Source organism: Elephantulus edwardii, unplaced genomic scaffold (assembly GCF_000299155.1).
Source record: "Elephantulus edwardii isolate Elephantulus edwardi_28Jun2011 unplaced genomic scaffold, EleEdw1.0 scaffold00262, whole genome shotgun sequence".
Classification (NCBI taxonomy): domain Eukaryota; kingdom Metazoa; phylum Chordata; class Mammalia; order Macroscelidea; family Macroscelididae; genus Elephantulus; species Elephantulus edwardii.
Window position 1 is genome coordinate 2,126,319 of NW_006400012.1, and position 20,782 is coordinate 2,147,100.

Genomic DNA, 20,782 nt, shown 5'->3' on the forward strand with positions numbered 1-20,782 from the left:
CCTCCTCCTCTTACCTTTAAGAGAAATATAGTGGTGATCTCCCATGCTCAGCCATTGACACATACTACTGGAGACACACACAAAATACACACTTGAGCTGTAAGATAAGGGACTTTGCTTTTTAATTTGTCAGTTTCTTTACATTTCATGAAAGTCGGGGTTCCTTAGGGAATAACAATGACATACTGGCTGCAGTTACTGGCTTGACCTTGTATTTGGAAAATGGTCAGAGTGTCACCGTCCTGAGGAGACTCCTTGATGTGCTTTGCCCACCTGCCCATGAGCAATCGGACTTCTTGGTAAACTTCCCACAGCATGACCAATGGGGACGGCCTGGATGGCCTTTATGTCCATGGCCACAGCCAAGATACCCACCTGCATGGTAAAGAAAAGAAAGGGGAGGAAATAACTATTAGAATGGAGGGCATGGCTGGCAACAGGAAGACTCAAGGAAGTGAAAATACCCAAAAAAACCTGGTGAGCAGAACAACTTATATGACTTCCTGCAGAGTTAAAGACTCAAGACTGATCACAGCAAATCAGTTAAATTATTCTTAGTTGAAGTTCTGAGAATGATGTTAAAATTTCCACAAAGATTCTCACCACAGGCAGATTGGCAGCATCATGATGGCTGATGAAGAAACTGCAATTGTTCACAGTTTTAGTTTGCTTAGCTCCACAATCAACACTCTTGGCACCAGCAGTCAGGAAAATTAAAAGACGTATTGTGATGGGAAAGTCTGCTGTTAGGGACCTCTCCAAAGAACTGAAGAGCAATGATGTCAGTCTGGAGACTAAGGTGTGCCTGATACAGGCCATGGTCTTTGCAGTAACTTGTTATGCATCAGAGAGCTGTGGTGCTAGAGAAGAGTGTTGAATGGACTGCTAAGAGAATGAACAGGTTTGTCCTCGAGAAGGTTAAACCAGACTGCTCCTTGGAGGGAAGGATTCTGAAAGCTTTTTCTGACATACTCTAGACATGTTACAAAGAAGGACCAGTCCTTTGGAGAGGGATGTCATGCTTGGGAGGATGGAGCGACAGCACAGGAAAGGAAGACCCTCAATGAGGTGGATAGATTCAGTGACTGGGGTTAGGGTAGGTGTGTCAGAGTCAGTGAGACTGGCACAGTATAGAGTAGAATTTAGGGCTGTTGTACATAGGGTCACTACGAGTCACAAGTGACTCGAAAGCACATAACAACAAAAATGAAAAGATAACCAGTTTGAGTTTTAACTAAAATAAGATTTTTGAAAAGGAAGAGTAGACTATTGGTGTTATGGAGATTTGCTGGTATTGTGGATCCTCTTATGTTTATTTGAAATGGTGCAAAAGTCCACTGTAGTCTACCATTAAGTAGCTGTTGTTAGGTGCCATTGAGTCAACTATGATTCATAGTGACCCTATGAACAAAAATTTCCACAATGCTCAAGCTCATTGTTGCAGTCACTGTGTTAATCAATCTGGTAAAGGGGGTTTTCCTGTTTTGTTGATTCTACTTTTTGAAGCATGATGGTATTTCCAAGGATTGACCAGTCTTGGCGAGATGCCCAACATATGTGAGATGAAGAGTCACCATGCTTGATTCTAAAGAGCACCCTGGTTGCCTGCCTCAAGATAGATTTATATATTCTTTTTGTCAGCCTGCGGTATATTCACTCTTTATCAATGCGAAGCAACTTTACCATGTGGAGCAAGTGGAGCTTAGGTCAGGTGCACTTTAGTCTTAAAACGGACATCCTTGTTCTTTTACACTTTAAAGCAGTCCTTGAAAGCTGATTTCCCCAATGTAGCTCTTATTTTGATTTCCTGACTGCCGCTTCAGTGGCTGTTGGTGACGGATCTAAGTAATGAATTTTTTAACAACTTTGAACTTTTCTCCAGCTGCCATGAGGATTTTTTTCCTTCATTTGAGGTGTAATCCATACTAAAGGCTTATAAGAAATATGTATATAGACCAAAAGGCAGACTTTTGAACAGAATACTTCCCTGTTTTTAAAATCAGTAAAGGCACGCATGATTGTTGTATCCTTTCTCCATATCTATTCAAAAAGTAAGCTGTGCAAATCATTCAAGAAGCTGGACTCTATGAAGAAGAATGTGGCATCAAGACTAGAGGAAGACTCATCTGCATCAACTGTTATGCAAGCGATACAACCTTGCTTGTCGAAAGTGAAGATTTGAAGCATTTACTTGAGGAAGATAACTCCAAGCTTCAGTATGGATTGTTGTTCTTGTTATGTGTTGTTGAGGTGCCTGTAACCCATAAAGACCCTATGTAAACAGCTCTGAAGCCTGCCCTGTCCTGAGTCAGTCTCACTGACTCCGATGCACCTACTCCCAATGCCCTAGTTACTGTATCAATCCATCTCATCCGGGATCTTCCTCTCCTGTGCTGTCCCTCCTCCCTTCTGAACATGATTATCATTCTCCAAAGTTAGGTCCCACCTAGCCACATGACGAAGTACAGAGCTTCAAAATCCTAGCCTACAAGGAGAAACTAGGTTTAACCCTCCCCAAGACTGATCTATTTGTTTTCTTGGCAGTCCATGGTATTTTCAAGACTTCTCTAGCACCATAACTCAAAGGCATCAATTCTTTTCTCCTCCTTAGTCACTGTCCAGGTCTCTGATGCATAATTGAAAAGACCATGGCCTAGATAAGGTGCCTCTTAGTCTATATACTGACATTGTTACTTCTTAGCACTCCATCTGTGTTCACCGACTATGCAAAGGCATTTGTCTGTGTAGATGACAACAAATTGTGGCTAACAATGGAATGGAAATCTCAGCACACTTGATTGTACTCATGCGAAAGTTATACTTGGACCAGGAAGCAGTCTTCAGAATAGAACAGGGAAAACAATGCATGGTTCAAAATCAGGAAGGGAGTGCGTCAGAGATACATCATGTCTCCATACCTTTTCTATCTATATGCAGAACAGATCTCATTTGGAAGGCTGGGCTTTATGAGGAGGAATGTGGCATCAGAATTGGAGGAAGATGCATCAACAACCTACATTATGCAGATGACACAACCTTGCTTGCTAAAACTGAGGAGGACGTGAAGCACTTGCTCTAAAAGGTCAAGGACTGCAGTCTCTAACATGGATTGAAGCTCAACATCAAGAAGACAAAGATTCTCACTACTGGGTCAACTGGAAGCACCATGATGGAAGAAGAGATTGAGGTTCTTAACAGTTACTTGAAACAGATGAGGGAGAGAACTGTTTAAAAGGGATATATGATTAAGTATTACTGTCATGACAGGGGTCCAGAATGAAGACTGCCCAATAGAGTGTGGACTTGGGGGAGGGATTGTATAACAATGAAAGAATTTTTCTTTCACTTTTCAAAGAGAAGAGAGAATTGGGGGGGGGGAGGGGTGGGCAGGGAGAAAAGTGCAACAATGAATGAATGGAAGTCCAAATTCTGTAAACTTTCATTAAAATTTAAAAAAAAAATTTAAAAAAGAAAATATTAAAAAAAAACCCCAAAAACAACAGTTACAGCTTGCTTGGCTCCACAATCAACACTCTTGGTACCAGCAGTTAGGAAATCAAAAGGCAAATTGCATTAAGTAAATCTGCTGTTAGGGACCTTTCCAGGGAACTGAGAAGAAATATGGATTATACCCTTAAGTACACACAAAAATTTTTTTAAATAGTTTCTTTGTCTGAACTGACCAACAACTAAAAGCACCAGACCTGGTTCAATTAGTGCAATCATTCACATCCCTGCCTCATTTGGAATTTCTTGAAGGTCTTAAAAGGAATAGAATGAGTTTATATTTTACACTGCCTGGGTTGTTGCTGTTAGGCGCCATCAAGTGAAGTACAGCTTGTAACAATCCTATGAACAACAGATCTAAACCCTGTTCTATCCTGTGCCATCCTCATCACCTCTGATACACTGAGCCTATTGCTGCAGTCACCATGTCAATCAACCTCCCTGGGGATCTTCCTCACTTTTGCCAACCCTCCACCTTTCCTGGCATGATATCCCTTTCTCAGAAATGGCCTTTCCTTGCATCTGCCCAATATATGTTGAGTCGAAGCCTCATCATCCTCACTTTTAAAGAGTACTCTGGCTGCACTTTTCCCAAGACATATCTGTTTGGGTGGGTTTTTTGTTTTATTTTTTCCAATTCATGGGATTTTCAGTACTTTTCTCCAACACAATCAATGGCATTAGTTCTTCTGTTATTGCCCAGTTCTCAGATGGATAGCAAGTGATTAAAAAGACCAGGACCTGAATCAGGCACGCCTTAGCCTTTAAAGCAACATCAAGAATCTCACAGAAAAGCAGAAGGCTCAGAGGACTAGTGACCTAAAGCTAAAAGGATGTTATTTTAATTTTCAGAATGGGTCGCTATGAGCTGTATGCGACTGCACCTAAAAACATATATTTACACACATAGATTCTGTTTCCTAGTAAAGCCAAATGTCCTAAACTCAGGGGCTCCGTGGTAATATTGGGGGGAAAGTTGCTAGATTCCCACTGCAGAGGAACAGGCTTGCTCTCCTTACCTGGCATCGTGTCTCCACAGGCACAGCGAGCAGTTTTTTGACCTCCACTCGAACAGAATGTGCAGCAGTGAAACACCCCTGGGTGTGGACGGTTCTTCCTCCTCACAGTTACTGTGAAGGGTGAGCCCTTCAGGGTTCAGCAAAGCAAAGAACATCCTTTATGAGTCAATAGAGATGTGCTGAGCATCACTATGTGCTAAACAAAATATAAGTCCCAAGGTCAGCTTTTGGAGGGACAAGGATAGCACTAGGGTTAGAGACTTGTTAGGTCATATCAAGTACCATTCATAGTGACCCTGTGAACAAGAGACTTGAGCCCCATCCTATCCTGTGCCAACCTCACAATCTCTGACACGCTCAAGCCTATTGCGGCAGTCACTGTCAGTCCACCCGGTTGAGGGTCTTTGTCTCTTTAGCCATCCGTTCACCTTTCCAAGCATGATGGCCTCTCCAGGAATAGCCTTTCCAAGCAACATGCCCAAAGCATGTGGGATGAAGTTTCACCATCCTTGCCTCCAAAGAGCAATCTGCTTTCACCTTCTCTATGACATATCTGTTTGTTCTTTTTGGCAGTCCATGGGGTACAGCACCCTTCTGTCAATATGCTGTACTGAGGTAACCTGGGGTTACTGTGATGCTGAACCTTGTGCTGTACACTGGGGTGTCAAATGCCATAATGGTTACCCATAGTAGACAGTGTTTGGTGGAGCTCCCAGGGTAAGACAGGTTTAGAAGCAGGAGTGGCATCCACTACCTAAGAAATATGCCTCTAGAAACGTTATCAACTTTGATAAATATCTGACAATAGTTATAGAAAGGGTTCAGGCCTTTTATTCATAGGGTCATTATGAGTTATGCTCGACTCAATGGCAATCAACACACACACATATGGGATATTCAGTACTCTCTTCCAACACCACATTTCAAAGCATCAATTTTTCTTCTGTCATCCAGGGTTAGAAACTAGGGGACTATAACTAACCCTATGCTCAGCTAGGTAGGGGCAAATACAAACGCACTGAAGGAATCAAGGAGCCCGTGCTGCCCTTCTAGTCTGCTTTTCAGCACAAATGGTAAGTATCAATGTACATGCTCATCTTTGCCATGTGGTTCAACTGTGTGCACACTGCTTAGAGTCACACACAATCATTCCACTACTGAGGACACCTATAGCTAGCTGGGCTTCCTCAGGTAAATGGGGAGAAAAACAAGCCTATGCCACAATGGAGAAAAGTACAAAGGTATAAATATTTTCATTTTACTTGGATCTATAATCAGTACCCAGGGAAGAGTCAGATCAAATGACATTGCAATGGGCAAACCTGATGCCAAGGTCCTCACCTTAAAGGATGAGATCAAGGATGTCCATTTAAAGACTAAGGCACGTCTGATCCAATCATGGTGTTTTCAATTGCTTCACAAGCATGTACAGATTAGACTCATGAATAAGGAAGACTGAACAAAAATCTTAAGGCCTTTGAATTATGTTGTTGGTAAAGTGCTGAATACACTATGGACTATCAAAAAACCAAATCTGTTTTGGAAGAAGTGCAGTCAGGGTGCTCCTTTGCAGCTAGGATGATGAGACTTCATCTCCCATACTAGGGGTATGTTACTAGGATGGGCCAGTCCCTGGAAAAGAACATCATGCTTGGAGATAAAGGGTCAATGAAGGAGAGGAAGACTTTCTAGGAGATGGACTGATTTCTAGGTGATTGCAACAATGTGCTGAAGCATCAGAAGTGATGAGGATGGCACAGAATCAGGCTCAATCTGTTTGCACAGGATCACTGTGGGTCAGAGCTGACACCTAACAACAACGTATCACAATTTTCAGTCTATGTGTCTTCCTGTGGATTCCGTCTTATTCTAGCCTTGCATAAAATGGAAGCATGTAGATAACATATATTGTTTCATGAGGTCAGGTCTATTCTGATTCATACTGACCCTATAGGACAGAACAGAATTGTCCTTTATGGAAGAAGCTGGTGGAGTGACAAACTAGTCACCCTGATTTGTGTTTCCAGTGACTTGAGTACAAATCTTTGTTTCTGAGGAATCTAGGAGATAATTAGCTAAGTGTCATTTGTGAGTAATCTAGGAAATAATTAGTTGGAAGCCACGCCGTAGTAGGCTACGGCATCTTGTGGTCCTTTCTTTCTCAGCCATATGATTTCTCTCCTCACATACTAAGCTGTCCTTTTCCTTTGCCCTTTGTCTTAGACACAGCTGTTCACTCCCGCATTGACTGGGGGCTGTGAAGATACATCAGTGGAAGGAAGGGAAGTAAGTGTACGTGGTTAGTAATCTCAAGTTAGCAATTCCTGCTCACTTCCTCCCAGGGTTATTTTCATACTTCAGTTTATATCTTTGATAAGCAATAAGTATTTAACGAGTGTTTCCAGGTGCCTCTGCCTGTGTAAGAACCATATTTATTTAAGAAAACACAAATTACAGAGTTTGGAAGCTTAGATATCTTTCAAATGTTAAGATTCTCTTCCTATAAAGAGTTTATAATCCATTTTATTTTAGAAACTTAAAATTCAAGGAAATAGGTCCAAATTGCAACGTTGGATTTGTGGCAAATTTGGTTTCTCAAGTATGAATGAAAAAATGGAGATGATGACCACACACTAGAGTCCTTATAAAGAAAAAGACAATTTATGCAAAATTACCTTTCGTATTCCTGGCATACTGAATTGGGTAAGCGGTAGTGACCGTTAGATATGACTCTTCACAGTGCACAGAGCACAAAGGACTACAGCATGATTCTCTATGGGATTTTATTGTTCCTGTCAGTGTTGATTTCTGGTTGAGGGAAACCTCTGATTATTAGGATGTCATCAGATAAATTCTTCTGAATGTATTACTGACTTTTTGGTTTAAAAATGCATTATCTTTTTTTTTCTTTCACAGCACAAGCCAGCTCCTCCTGTGTTTTGTGGGCCAGATACAGTCATCAGCTGTATAGTTAATCTCAATATGAAGCAGCAATGTGAAGGACTTGAAGAGAACATACAGATAGTCCTTTCCCAAGAAGAACTCTGAAGATGATTCAGCCTTTAGCTGCTGGATCTCTTGTTGGGAGAGAATGTGAGTTGGCCAAAGGCATATAAAAAAAACACAAAACATGGAACTGGCCAATTAACCTCTAAGACTTCCAGCCCTGCAGTTGTTAATACCTCAGAATATAATGAAAATAAAAATCTTGGAGGAGTCAACCAGGAAGCATTTGATTTTACAGTTAAAGAAAATCCGTCCTCTCAGTATTGGAAAGATGTAGCAGAAAAATGAAGGAAGGCTCTGTATGAACCACTTAAGGAAAATGAATTTCATAAAGAAATTAAAGAGAAAGAAAATGAAATTGCTCGCTTGAAGAAAGATTAAAGAATTGGCAGAAGTAGCACATCATGTACATTATATGGCAGAGGTGATTGAGAGACTGACGAATGAACCTCTTGGTAACTTTGAATCATCGAGCAGTCAGAAATTTGAGTCAGAAGAGGAAACTGATGAGGATTCTGAAGTGGAAGATTTAGATACCGGCAATGTGCTGAAGAAATTGTATCTTCCTCTACAGATTCAAAACCATGTACGTGAAATTTGTTAACATTTGATTCTTGACAAATATACTGCCAATGTTTAAAAAAAAGCATAATCTTTAAATCCAAAATAATTCAGTTATTTAGTGATGGTGGTATCATACCCATGGTAATGTGTAAGCATATATATATATAAGAGAGAGAAGAATCGCATGGCAGCATGGTTTGACAGATGTCTGGTTGGCTAAAAGGAGGTGACTTTCCCAAGCATATTATACATTTGGTTGCAGTCTGAATAAAGCCAGGAAATCCTGTACTAGATTAATATTTACTGATCATGTATTTTGGAAGATCAAGGCATCTTCCCCAAATTAAGAATTCCAATAAACTGATAAAGAGAGTGATTAAATACAAGCATGCCTGCCAGGAAGTACAACAAGAATAGAGAGTTCTTATAGTCACCAGCATCTTCTAGTAAGGATGAGAGTAGCAAAATGTAGACCATTTCTAAAGTGAAGAGAAAGACAGAAGAGACTCCTATGTCCTTACAGCTGATCCTAAGAGAAATGTCTACAAATCCTGAAAAACAGAATTCAGTTAGGGGTAGGGAGATGGAGAACAGTGAAAAGAAACCCAGAGAAACACGGACCCAAATCTTACTCACCTGCACGTGCTGATCTTTAACACAGACCCACACAGAATAGAGTCCAGGTTCCTTAGGGGTATAGGAGACAGAATATGTCCCATCCTTGTTATCCTGGACAGTTGTCCTGACTGGACTGGATGGAAATAATTTAAAAGGCATTCAACCTCACAAGTCTGTTTCAGTCGCCCACTTTAAGATGTAAACTCTATACCATTCAACATTCATTTTAAATAACCCCAAGCAGGATGTCATTTCTGCTTGCCTCAGAAGTTACTTTTATCTGGGTGGGTAAGTAACAAACTAAAATTTAAGCCTATATTCAGATGAATTCCTTGAAAATATATTGTGTTCTCATCCAAAGCCTTCTCTTGTATCCTAGGCTAATTGTCTTCCCTCATTCCTACTCCAATTCTAGAGACATTCCAGCACCATCTCATAGCAAAGTGGGGTTGAATTTAAGAGCATGATTCAGTCTAACACAGCTTTTTAGTCTAATCAAAGTTTGTAATAATGACAATTTGAAATGTGGATAATACTTTTTTAAAATTTAAATAAAAAATTTTATTTTACTGATGTACTTATAAAGTTTGTATATATTGTTTTTCACACTGGATCCTTACCATTTCATTTACCCACCCCTCCTTCTCCCTATCAAATTGTGTGGTCCTGTGATTAATCCCCCACCTCCTGCCCAGCATCATCCCTCTGTTCTCACCCCAGAAAATACTTTTGAGAAGGAAATTAATGCAGATATAAAACCCACACAACAAGGCACATCTTATCCAATAATCTGTAGCACCACTGGGAGGTAAGATGAAATAACTGCATATGCATCTCTATTACTACAAAAGCATTCAAGTTTTTCTTTTCCCTACTGCTCATTAACCATGATATCCCACTGTATAATACAAACCAATCTTTCTTATCCTTAGGGACCACGGCAACTTGAACGTTGTCTCCTCCCTTGCCCATGCTCTCTCCTGCTGCATCCTTACAAAGCAGGGTGAAAGAGGCTGGCTGTTTCTCCTGGGCTTTGTGTAGATCTGCAAAAGACAGAAACAACGTCCAACTCAAAAGAACTTTAGAGTACTAACATCTCAGAATCAGATCCATCTTTCATACCCTCTTCAGAGCAAAAAATTGTGCTTTCTGTTCATTACTATAGACTTTCTCGCACCTTTTGTTTTCCAAAACCCTTGTTAGTTGAGCCTGGTAATCTCTTAGGTCACAGAATATCTTAATATTAATTAACTAAAACCCTAAGGAAACTGAAAATAGTCAGGATTAACCTAAGTATTCTAAGATCCATTAGACAGGTAACTTCAAAACTACTCTCTCTGAGCTTAAGGTCCTGCTAGATTAGGCAGTAGGAACTCTGGTGGCCCAGTGGGTAAGGAGTTATGCTGCCAACTCAAAAACAGGTGGTTCAAATCCACCAGTTGCTCTGTAAACAGATGGGAAATCTCTTCTCGTATGATTTACAGTCTCTGAAAATTTGTGGAAGAGTCAGCTATGAGTCAGTTCCAATAAAACAGTAATGTGTTTGAGTTTGATACCTGATGAGCTTGACTCTTCTTGTGAGATTTACAACTTCATGCCAAATTGCTATCAGAGTATGCAATGGCTATAGTCCCTAGTCAAGCATTCAGATGAAACAGGGTTACTTAACCTAGAGAGGTTACTATGAAATCCAATGAAAGGCTTCTGGAGGGACTAAGAATCTCGTGAAATGATATGCCCAAATTAGGGAATTCTGAGAGAAGAGGTGATTCTTAAAGAGATCTATGACCTCCAAATAGATAAAAAATCCTGGAGTTAGAATCAGGATGCAATCCTGTCTAGACTGAGCTATGGAATGCTTGAATAACATGTTACCTTCAGGAATAATAGATCCCTAGTTTAAAAAAAAATCCCTTTCTATGAATGAAATATTTACTAGATCCCTTTTCCTAGATGCCAATGGCATAAGTTGTTTATTCATAACTTGATCCGACTAGCCCTGTAAGGCCTGGCATTCTCATTGATTCTGTCTTAAAGTCAATGCCACTGGCTTCTATGAGTACCATCTCTGTTCTATCACCTGATAATAGAAAAAAAAGAAAAAGCCACCATGATTGCTGAGCATCTTGGTGGATACAGCTTTTCTCTACTGGAAAAGAGATAGAACCTCACGCTAGTACTGGACATTAGCTGTACACTCCAACTCCTGATCATTAAGATTAAAAAGAAATGAACAAGAGAAAGGTCACTGTCCTTTAGATCAGTATGTGTTTCTTCCTTGGTTAGTAAAGGAGGTCTGTCTAGCTGAATGACGACCCTTATGTCACAAATCTTTAAATACCAGGTGCCTGTCCACTATCTTTTATATGCCCAAAGGAAACACCTTTCTACCTTCTCCTTGAAGGACACACTTAGTTGGATCCACTTCTTTAGTATTGATGGCCCCAAAAACTTCATAACCTTGACACTGGCCTGCCTTCTCCTGAGGACAGAAGCTTATCTTCTCGTTTACTCCAGGATGCGGGCTATATTCGACTTTGTTCAGTTTTGTGAGCCGTTCTACTACCACCTCCTTGGTGATGAGGATCTCTAAGTCTGAGCCGCTGGTCAGCAAGTGTTCTGTGAACTCTACTCCAGTCCGCATGTCAGCCAGCAGCTGCTCCAGCTGTGCCTTCTGCAACTGCAGAGAGTTTTCCTTCTGGGCCCGAATGTCATCCAGCTGCTTCAGGAGCTTGTCTCGATGCTCCTCTATGGCCTTGATGTAGCCCTCACAGAAGGCTCGGACATCAGCTGCCACAGCCTCCACTCGCTCCTGCAGGGCACTGTTCAACCCTTTGATCTGAGCCAGAGCTTCCTCCAAGGCCTCCACATGCGGCTTGGTGCCTTTGAGGAGCTCCCGCATGGAGTCTCCATGCTTGTGGATCACATTGCTGGTGAAGTCATAAGGATGCTCCCGGTGCTCCCCGACCACACAGTCCCGGCCAGTGTGCCGGTCACAGAGCTCACAGAACAGCTTCAGCTCCTCTGCAGGGTGAGCAGGACACAAGATGGGTTTCCCAATCTGGCTGTAGCCTTTTAAGTCTTTGAGATCCACCATGGTGTGATTAGTTGTTTTCTTTTGCCGTCTAGAAGCAAGCAGGAAAGAAATTAGGGATCAACCTTTGAAACAGTTTGGCAGACAGCTTTAAGATCATAGGATCTGGAGTAAACACATTAAGCTCAAAACATAGTCTGCTTTTTACCAAACTTATGATCTCTAATTCTGGGTCCCTCTCTTTACAATGGGGATTAAACCTACTTAAAAAGGGTTGTATAACTGTTGGTGGGAGTATAAATGGTACAACCATTTTGGGATTTTTTTTAACAAGTACAATCACTTTGGAAGGCAGTTTGATGTTTCCTCAAAAAGCTGAATATAGGGAGGTCTGGTGGCCTAGTTGCAAGAAACTGTGCTGCAATCCTGAAGGCTTGTGGTTCAAATCCACCAGATGTTCTGCTGAAGAAGGAGGAACAATCTCCTCCTGTGATAGTCAGATCCAATTCAATGGTACATAACAAGAGGGGGGGAGGGTGAATAAAAGCTGAACATAGAAATTCCATATGACTCAGGTATTCCACTGCTTGGCATACACCCCGAAAATGAGAACTGAGGCAGAAATGGAGATTTGTACACCAATGTTCATAGCAGTGTTATTCACCATCACAAGAATATGGAATCAGCCCAAATGTCCAACCATAAGAGAATGGATTGAGAAAGTATGGTACATTCACGTGATGGAATACTAAGCAGCACACAGGAACAATGATTTTGAAAATCACTACCTAACTTGGGAGGGACTGCAAAGCATTATGCTAAGTGAACTCAGTCCCATAAGAACAAATACTGTATAAGACTATTATTGTATAAATAGAAAGATGACCAGTAAAACGTGTATAAGGATCCAAGTGGTATGGGGGGAGCAGAGAGTTCAGGATGGGTTGGATAGAAGAATTACATAGGGTCGCACAATTTTATGGGTGAAAGGAGGGGTGGGTAAAGGAAATGGGAAAGGTCCACCGTGAAAAACAATGTATACAGACTTTTTAAGTAAGCCAGTATAAAATTAAAAAATTTATTAAAAAAAACAAAAGGTTGTATATAACACAAGAGTAGATTAGAGCTTGGGAAATAACTCTAAACAGTTGCAATGCAAAGACTGTATCCTGGAATTCTCTCACAAAGTTGATATGACAAGTTTAGACCAGTGCCACAGCCTGGTCCTACAGTGAGCTAGAGCTGACAGTATGGTGGAAATCCAGCACCAAGAGACAGAAAAATGTATCCAGATGGCACAGCAATACTCCTGAGTGAATGAAAATACAGCTGGCCTTGACAAAAAGATTGTATCTTCAAACTCTGTCTCCATCTGAAAACTGGCTAAGGCATTTCCTTTGACTAGCATCTCCATCACCCAAAGCACAAACAAGATTTCCCTCAATAAGGTACATCAGCATTATTAGAACGTGACATAAACGGTCTGCAGAATCAAAGCTGAGTTTTCATTCCCTTTCAATGTTGTCCTCTAGGGATTATGGGAAGTCCCTAGGAAATCACAGTGATAGCTTAGTATTTCCCCTTTTGCACTTATCAACTTAAAGCTTATATGCCTGTTTTGGCTAAAAAGAAATGGGTCTGCTGGCAGCCAGTCTACTATATAAGTACAAATTAAAATTTAAGAGTAAAGATTTGTAAGGGAGCACTGGTGGCTTAGTGGTAAGGAGTTGTACTGCCACTCTAAAGAAACACGATTCAAATCTATCAGCTGCTCCATGAGAGAAAGACGGTCAGTCTCCTCCTTGCAATTTACTGCCTCTGAAAACCTCCTAAAGGGTCAGTTATGAGTCAGTTCCAACTTGACCATATTGAACAAGAAGTGTTTATCACTAACTTATATTATTGGAGCCAGAAAACAGAACTTAAAAATTATTTTGTTGTTGTTGCTGTTGTTGATAGCTGTTGAGTCACGCATGGATCATAGTGACTCTAAGAACAAAAGACCTGAGGCCTTTCTATAATTGTCATTTCTCCAAGTTCATAGAGTTTCCAGAGGCACATGGTTTAGGAAGTGGATGCCACTCCTGCTTCCAAAACTGTCTTAAAACTGGGAGCTCCACCAAACACTGTCTACCTTGGGCAGCCTTTATGGCATTTGAAACCCCAATGGTACAAGGTTCAGCATCACAGCAAACCCAGATTACCTCAGCACAGCAAACTGACAGAAGAGTGCTGTACAACTTAGAAGAATGCTCTTCCAAAATATAGTAATAAGGGATTAAAATATAATCCCTCGGGCCCAACTTTTAAATACAAGGGCCCTCCAGCAGGTCTTGTTGACTCTAAACAAGAGGCTTAAAAAAACCCAAAAACTCCAACCAAACTTTCCACCATGACCCTCACCCAAAACAAGAGAGCTCATTTTAACAGAGTCCAGTCAATTCTCCCAGTCTCCAAAATGGAGACAAAGGCCTGGTCTAAATACATGTGTTCTGCAAAGAAACCATAACCACCACCCAAGCAGATATATGTACACCCATGTTTATTGCGGCTTTGTTCATAATAGCAAAGAGTCAGAAACAACCTAAGTGCCCATCAACAAATGAATGGATAGAAAAACTGTGGTATATTCATACAATGGAGTATTACACTACATTAAAAAACAAGGAACTCATGAAATATTATCCAAAATGGATGACCCTGGAGGACATTATGCTGAGTGAAATACCTCAGACACAAAGGACAAATACTGCATAATGCCACTGTTATAAAATCGGACTGACATCGGGGTTGGTGGGAGACTGAGAAAGATGGGATAAACTATGTATACTGCATTGAAACAGATGAGGGAGAGAACTGTTTAAAAGGGATATATGACTAGCTATTATTGTCATAACAGAATGGAGTCCAGAATGAAGGCTGCATAGTGGAATGGACTTGGGGGGAGGAATTGTATAGCAATGAAAGAATTTTTCTTTTACTTTTCAAAGAGAAGAACGAACTGGAGGGGAGGGGTGAGCAGGGAGAAAAGTGCAACATTGAATGAATGGAAATCCAAAATCTCGGTAAATTTTCATTAAAATTGTTAATCATAATAATAATGTTAATTTTAAAAAGCAAAACAAACAAACTAAAAACCCAAAACAAGTGTCCTCCTGGAGGTCTTATTGACTCTAACCAAGAGGCTTAAATAAAAACAGTGAAGCAATCCACACAGATCCTCAACCAAAATAAGAGCATCATCTCACAAAGTCCAGCTTCCTCCAAGTCCAAAATGGAAGACCTGGGCTTGGTGTTATATGTTGTTGTTGTTAAGTCACATATAGTCCTGACCCAATAAACAAAACTTTAACCTTGTTCTGTAACTATTGTCCTTTCTCTAAGTTCATAGTTTCCACAGGCATATTGAGGAAGTGGATGACACTCCTACTACCAAGCCTATCTTAATCAGTGAACCCTACCAAACATTGTCAACCATGTGTAATCATTATGACTTTTGGATAGACCAATGGCACAGTGTTCAGTTTCACAGCAATCCAAAGTGACCTCAATACAGAGAAATGACAGATAGTGCTGTACCACTGAGGAGTGTTCATTTCAAAAACAATTAAAACAAGGCCTGAGGGCCTGTGGCCGTCAGTCCCAAATGAATTTTAAAAGGCCACAGGCCCACATCAGGCTCTCCTTGGTTCCCAACAAGAGGCTTACAGCCAGCAAAAAAACACTAAAAATTTGGCCATTTTACATTCTAAATTAATATGTCAGACTATTCAATAAATGCCAAAAGAGATCATTCACTTCCCAGTTAGCAGCCACTAGCCTGCTTCACCAAGCTACAGGATAAACTATCTGCATTGATTGGGAATGAAGCACAAAAGAGTAGGAAAAGGGCAGAATATAGTCAGATGCAGGTTAAAACTCAGTTCTATTATTTACCAGTTGTAACTTGACTATTACTCATAATAGCCTTATGAACAACAGATCTGAACTTTGGTCTATGCCATCCCCATCATCCCTAATTTACTCAAACCTGTTGTCACAATCACTGTGTCTTATGAAATCACCTGTTGCTAAGTTTTAGTTTCCTCGGTTAACAAATGGGGTGACATTTATGCTTGCTGCTCTGTTAAAAGTTATAAGATTCAAATGAGATTGAGGGCAGGGTTTATGCTATAATTTTCTTTCCCTTCTTCTATCGCCAGCACCTAATAACAACTTATTTTGCAAGTGACTGATGATTAAAGCAAAGTATCAAAGTGCTTTGCAGAACTGCAAACATTGGTTGCTATCATTATTATAGGTATTGCATCTTTTGCTTTAGTCGTTTACTACTTTCTTTTCTACAGTATGGAACACAATATTGGTCCTTGATCTTAAGTGCTACTGAGAATCCTTTTTATTTCTCTGCAGTGGCACCTCTTAGTTCTCCTCCCTTAACCATATAGATGAGGTATCTATCCCATCTTTACCTATGAGCCTGGCAGCAAAAGTGGCAGAGATTGGCTTTGCAGGTGTGACACCTCTTCTCCACTTCCGTGTCGCTGCACAGGTCACACACCAGGCCCTGGCCTTCCCCATGCAGACTCTCCAGCATCATATCATTCATGGCCAAGTGGTCTTCGGTTAAAGCCTTCACTCCACCCACCGGCAGGTCCACCTGAGCACCACATACCAGGCAGAGGATGCCGATTTGCGGCACAGGAGTGCGTGGCTTGAGTTCCCTTCAAACTTGTGTCAGAATCTCCCCCTTAGAGATCCACTACAGAGAAGGGTTCCAGCTGCTCCAAACAAGTGGTGCAAACCATGTGCAAACAAGGCAAGAGCCTGGGGGCTTTGAAAAGCCTCATGCACAAAGGGCAGTGAGTTTTACTTGAGCTGCCAAGAACAGTCCAACTGGGGAGTTTGCTTATGAGGCTCAGCAGTGGCTGCTTCCTGTTTTCTGACATATTCCCTACCTTTGTACCCAGTAACAGAAAAGGCCCTGTGCAGTTCTAGACCGAAGTAGTTTGTGATTGAGCTCACACAAAAGAACAAGTTTGCAGAAGTTAGCGATCGTAAGAATTCTCTTGTTGGCAAATAAAAGCATAGAAAATAGAGAATTCCTCAAAAGAACTATGCAGAGGTCTATTCAAGTCCCCTCCTTTCCAAGGCACTCCGTAACAGACACACCCAAACCCTCCTCTGTCCCTCCACCCAAGTTCTCCTACCCTGACACGCTTCCGAGATTAGGTAGGGGGCTAGTCCTGTCAGCGACTATTTGATCCCTGCACCTCTCACAACGTCCACTGCCAACCCCCCACCCCTGTCCCACAGCATGTTCGCCTAATGCACAAGGGATCCTATGGGCCACCCTCGCCCCTGAGCGATGCGGTAGGAAGGCCTCGCTCTATTTCACTCTATCGGGCCCTTTGCCCAGGGCATGCAGCGTGGAAGTGCATTTCGAGACCCGGATGGTTCCTCCGCTACTATCTGAGTCCCGTGCCACTTCCCAAGGTGCCCAAAGATTCCCGTCCCTCCTCGCACCAATACCACCCAGGTCCACTCAGGCAAGTCCAATCACCGTCTGAGTGGGGCGGCCCTTCCCGCTCTGGGCTCCGCCTCCCGCTGGAGTGATAGCAAGCGAAGCCAATAAGCTTTGGAAATTCCACATTCCCGCCTGTCCTGTGGGGGGGGGGGGCAGAGGTTGGGGCGACGGGAAAGCTTGAGGCTCTAAAGGAAGAAAGGGCATGATAGTGGACTCCGCTGCATAGTATAGGCAGCGTCATTATTTTACGGCTGTTGACCTGCTTTTTAGCTCTTGTGGTGACCAAAGAGGCTTAAACAGCTGCGTTGACATAGACACTGGGCGGCCTTCTTTCCACACTAGGATTGGTCCTAGAAGCCCAGAAAAGGGGTCTCCCATGGTGGCTCTCGCTGCCAGTCGAAGCTCCTGGCGCAGGGCTTTCTGGGAATTGTAGGGTTTTTGGTGATTTTCCTCTTTTTGTCGAACTGAGCAAGTGGTGTTTCTCCTGAGGCGGGCGTGAGACTGAGGGTCTCTTAACCCCCCGCGGTTATTTTTTTCCAGGAATCCCTCAGGTCTAGTGTGCCAGTTCCAAGAATCCAAGAACATTTCAAATTCACATTCTGGGACCTGTTCAGCTAACGTCGAAGCGAAGTGTAGAATTGAGAGTTTTCATCACAACCAGCCCCGAGGAGCTTTATTCTCGATTCGCAGACTTGAAAAGTCGTACTTTCACCCATGAAGGGTGAGGAGAGGATGTGTACAGATGTAAGGGGTAAAATTATTTGTCATCTATGATTCTGCAGTTATATATAAAAGAAACGGAGTTAGTTCATCCTAGTGTTTTAATCAAGGAGGACTTGCTGTTTGCCTGACTGGTCACAATGGGGCAATGAAAGATGTCAAAGAGGGGAAAGCCCATTGTAGGCTCACAGACTAGTTGGGAAGAACGTATTTGGCACACTTAATGAGTGGTGCTCTTACCTGGAATCCCCATACCAGATGTCTACTGATTGGGTCTTATGGGAACGACTTTGCCACACCCTGGATTCCAAAATTTAAAAAATGGTAATAACACCCTAGGCCCCTATCCTTCAACTGTCCTCCAATCCTTTAAGCCTCTCTGGTGTGTCAAAAGTATCTATGACATACATTTGTTTGTTCATGACCTGCTTGGTTCAGGTCCAGAAGCCAGTTATTTCATTGGTGGCTTCATTGTCCATTTCATGCTATAGACACGGTGACTGGAGGAATGTAAGCTCTTAGAAATAGAAAATCTAAAATAAAAAAAAATAAATAAAATTGGCTAAATGAAAAATTAAAAGAAAGCTCTAACAAAAGGAACGTTCGACCATTTCCAAAATAAAACAAAGGCTATTTAACTTGTATATGAAAATTACAAATAATTTATAAACTAAGAATGCTTGGGAAAGTCTTAAAATAGCACTTACCTAGATTTCTTCCGCCTCTTGTTCTTTCCCCCACTTAGCCAGACTCAGTTTGCTTTCTCCCTACTCTTGTAACCTGAAGAGTCACAAAAGCTGTGCAGACTTGCTTGGAATGTAACCTCGTTTGGCAAAGGACCTAGATACTTAATGTTTTTTTCATGGAATTATCCTATTGTTACAGATGAAGAAACGGAGTCTCCAAGAGATATGGTGTTCAGCTGAAGATAACACATTTGAGACTTAAAATTCAGTTTAATGATGCTATCTATGTCCAGTTATTTCTAGTTTTCCCTTTCCCCAGCTGTCTTCATCAGTTGAATTCCTCCCGTACTCAACAGATTACTGCCTTGTTAGCAAAGCAATACTACCTGGAATATTCCCTCCTCTTTCTATTTGAAAATCTGATTCTTTCCATTTCTCAGACTTCTCTGACTTGCTTCTTTGAAAATTATCCCTTCAAGATCTTTGCTCATGTCATAATTCCTCCTGCTTCTTCAAATCTTGTTTTTGTTTCATTTAAAATTAGTCCTTCTCCAGCTTCATATTTTGTCAAGAATCATGGTCAAATCTTAAAAGTGTAAACAGTCTTAACACAGCTCCCCTTCAATTACGGACCTTTGTGATTTGCTTATCATTGTATTTTTCTAGAATAGTCTCAGTGTCTCAGTCTTTGCTTTCATTACCTACAAACTTGTCTTCGTCATTATCACCACCCATTTGTCTTCTGTGTATAAACTGACTTTGAAAAATAAATTACTCTTTTCATTTCGTTTCTAAATTACATTGGTTTTTCACAAACATTTTGTCGTAACATTAATTACCATTGAGCTCTGGCTCTGGCTGGCAGACTACAAATCCACTAAGTGCTCTGAAAAAGATAGGCAGTCTCCTCCCTCTGAAAATCAGGTCACTATGAGTCAGTTCTGACTGGGAAGTACACTGATTTATAATGTTTAATTAATCCTTTATTGTGTATTGCCTTTCCTTTTAGCCAATTTACTTAGTTATTAATTTTTTTTTCTGTTTGCATTTAATTAAATTTTATTAATTTTAATGAACATTTATAGAGAGTTTGGGTTTCCATTCATTCATTGTTGCATAGTTATTTTTAACCCCCTCTTTTCTCCTTCCCATTACTGTTATCACCAACATTCCCTTTTTCTTTTCTGATCTACATTGTTACTACAGCAATGTGCTCTAGTGTATCAGAGATAATGATGATGGCACAAGATACGACAGAGTTCAGATCTGTTGTTCATAGGGTCGCTATGATTTAAATCAATGTCACCTAACAACAACAACAGCAAACCTTTCCATAGCTTTTTATAATTGTTAATTGTTATATAGTTGTTGATTGCCGCCGAGTTGAGCACGACTCATAGGGACCCTATGAACAAAAGACCGGAAGCCTTTCTATAACTATCATTTCTCCAAGTTCATAGTTTCCAGAGGCATGTTGTTTAGGAAGTGGATACCACTCAGTGGTCTTAAAATTGTCTTTTTTGTGACTGGCTTATATCACTGAACATAATTTGTTATTGTTTTTGTTGTTATGTGCCGTCAAGTCATTTGCGACTCATAGCGACCCGATGTACAACAGCCCTAAAACCTGCTCTATCCTGTGCCAATCTCATTGCCTCTGACACACCCATCCCGATTACCCCAGTCACTGAATCAATCCACCTCATAGAGGGTTTCCCCTCCTGCGCTGTCCCTCCACTCTGCCCAGCCTGATGTCCCTCTCCAAAGACCTGTCTCTCCTTACAACATGTCCAAAGTATGTCAGGTGAAGCCCCAGAATCCTTGCCTCCAAGGAGCAGCCTGGTTTAACCCTCTCTAGGATGAATCTATTCGTTTTCTTGGCAGTCCATGGTACATTCAATACTCTTCTCCAGCACCACAGCTTAAAGGCGTCAATTCTCCTATCCTCCCTAGTCATTGTTCAACTCTCTGATGCATAACAAGTGATTGCAAAAACCATGGCCTGTGTCAGGCGCACCTTAGTCTCCAGAGAGACACCGTTGCTCTTGAGTACTTTAGAGAGGTCCCTAACCGCAGACTTTCCCATTGCAATACATTTTTTGAT

The 20,782-nt window shown here is 41.3% G+C and overlaps 2 pseudogenes; one reads left to right on the forward strand and one right to left on the reverse strand.

Annotated features, from left to right (window-relative positions):
- Positions 1-226: 226 nt before the first annotated feature.
- Positions 227-16,694, reverse strand: LOC102851654 (annotated as a pseudogene).
- Positions 5,750-8,126, forward strand: LOC102847955 (annotated as a pseudogene).
- Positions 16,695-20,782: the final 4,088 nt, after the last annotated feature.